Source organism: Cibotium barometz, chromosome 47, assembly GCF_041138505.1.
Source record: "Cibotium barometz isolate CiBa-2024 chromosome 47, ASM4113850v1, whole genome shotgun sequence".
Taxonomy (NCBI): Eukaryota; Viridiplantae; Streptophyta; class Polypodiopsida; order Cyatheales; family Cibotiaceae; genus Cibotium; species Cibotium barometz.
The window spans coordinates 18792153-18794798 of NC_141092.1; positions in this window are offsets into that span (position 1 = coordinate 18792153).

Here is a 2646-nt window from a genome sequence, read left to right on the forward strand (position 1 = left end):
AATGTCTCCACAACTTCAGAGCATACACTACTGAGAGTAACTCTAAGTCATGGACGGCATAATTCCTCTCATGTGTTCTGAGTTTTCTGGATTCATAGGCCACTGCATGACCTTCCTGCATTAGAGCACTGCCTAAGGCAAATCCACTGGCATCAGTAACTACCACAAAGGGTTTGGTAAAATCTAGCAATTTAAGGACAGGGCCAGTTACTAAGGCTGTCTTCAGCTTGTCAAAGGCACTCTGACACATTGCAGTCCACTGAAAAAGTGTACTTTTCTTGAGAAGGTTAGTTAAAGGGGATGCTATCTGAGCATACCTAGGTATAAAGATCCTATACCATCCGGTTAACCCTAGGAATCCTCTGACTTCCTTTACTGACTTAGGTTCTTGCCATTCAACTACTGCTTGGATCTTTGCGGGGTCAGGAGAAATCCCATCCTTTGACACTATGAATCCTAAGTATTCCACCTGGTCAACAGAGAAGGAACACTTGCTCTTCTTTGCAAAGAGTTGGTGTTTCCTTAGGATTTCCAGGACTTTGCGCACATGATCTTCATGGTCTGTAGCATTCTTTGAGTATACTAAGATATCATCAAAGAAGACAAGAACAAAATCATCCAAGTATTCTCTGAGAATATTTTGCATAAGATGATTGATGTGAATGTCGTCGGGGCATTAGTCAATCCAAACGGCATGACTGTGAACTCATAATGCTCATAGCGAGTATTGAATGCTGTCTTTGGGATGTCCTGCTCCTTGATTCTGATCTGGTAGTACCCAGATTTGAGATCTATCTTTGTAAACATTTGGGTACCACTTAACCAATCCAGAAGTTCATCAATCCTAGGAATAAGATACTTATTCTTAATTGTTAATTGATTCAGTCCTCTGTAGTTAATACAGAGTCTTAACATTCTATCTTTCTTCTTTTGAAAGAGAACGGGCACACCCCAAGGTGAGACACTGGGTCTGACGAATCCCTGCTCTAACAGTCGAGAGGCTAGCCTGGGGGGCGGTCCCTCCGAGACCGGGCCCGGAAGACTCCCCTCCAGCCGGAAGGTATAGGCGATTCTGCCAGGAAGGGGAAAAATCTTTTAACTAGGATATTACTCTAACGATTCAAGTCTTGACTAAGTTAAACTGATCTGACCGAACCTGAAGTCACATGGTCAGATCAAGAAGAGACTTGCACTCGGTCCATGGAATCACCGCTTTTTTCCTCATTTTCGAGGCACAGCCGATGATCCTCTCCCACAGAACAAGGTCTTCTCAGGATTTAAACTGATTAACGTAACTAATCGTATCTAGTTGTTTCGCAGGAATCCTCCAATATCCAGCCTACCTCATCCGGCCCATGGGTTAGCCGACCTGAATTGGTGGGATTCTTTTATAAAGATTTGATTGGGTTTTTGCCCGAGTACTGAGGAAAAGAGTTCCCAGGCCCCCTAGGCGGTGATTTATGCAAAAATCAAATAGGCATGTACACACCCGATATGAAATTGCCATTTATAACAAATTCGACTAGCTTTAAGATAATCCTTGAATAAATTCATAATATTTTCCATCATCATTTTCTAAAATTCCAAGTCCATTGTATTGCAAAAAAGCATCCTCTGAACTCTCCGTTGAACACCAGCTGGCCAACCAACAAGATCCAGTATCAAATTTTTGTTCCCAAAACCTTTCCTTTTTGTCCATCAGATATCTTCCTCGATGTACGCTTGGGTGTCCGCGAGCCCGTGCATCGCCTGGTCAGAACCCTCTAGGATCCTCCTTAGGTGTCGTAGCACTTCACTCAGGGACCACTTCGTCGGTCCTTGTCTATCGTACCGAAAGCGCACCATTTTAACCGTACCGAGGCTGGTTAAGACCTCAGCAAGCTTTGCCCCGGCGCGGCGGGCGATGTCCCTTTGACGACTCCCCGCCAACTGTTCCAACAAACCTCCTCTTAAAAAAACATAAGCCAAATGCTTCCTCCAGCATTCTGGCATAAAACAGTCCTTTGAATGAAAAAGAGAGTTTCCAATGCAAGTGAGATTCCAGTTTGAGATCGGTTCCAAAGACCCTTTTTCCAATAATTCCCAGTTTCATTGATCTCTCATGAGGGTAATCTACCTTTCATTTTATCCATTTGTCCAACTAGATTCTTGGTGAGATTAGTCAGGGAAAAAACTAGATTAGTTTTGGTAGTCTATTTTTAGGATTTAGTAACTCGAATTGATCACGAAGTTTTTGTCTGATTCAGTTTGAGAGAGAAGGACAATTAGGTTTACTGTCCGACCTCACGTAGTCTAGCTAAATTCATTCAGTTTAGTTCTACCATAATTCCTTTCAACTAAACATCTAGTTTTTGGGTAAATATCCATTTAGTGATTTTTCCAATTCAAATATCCAAGATATTCTTTTTTCCACATAAATTCTCAACCTTAATTCATTAGGTAGAATTATGATGGAAATTCATCTTTTGACATTAAAATTTAATTCAAATCCGTCTTTTCTCAAATATCATAGAAATTCATCCTTTAACTAAAATATCAATACCTATTTTTTTTAAATAAACTTGAAATCCTTGTTTTTCTCATTTTAATGAGTGCAATCCAATTATCATGGGAATTCCTCTTTTCCATAAATTAAATCTATTAGAA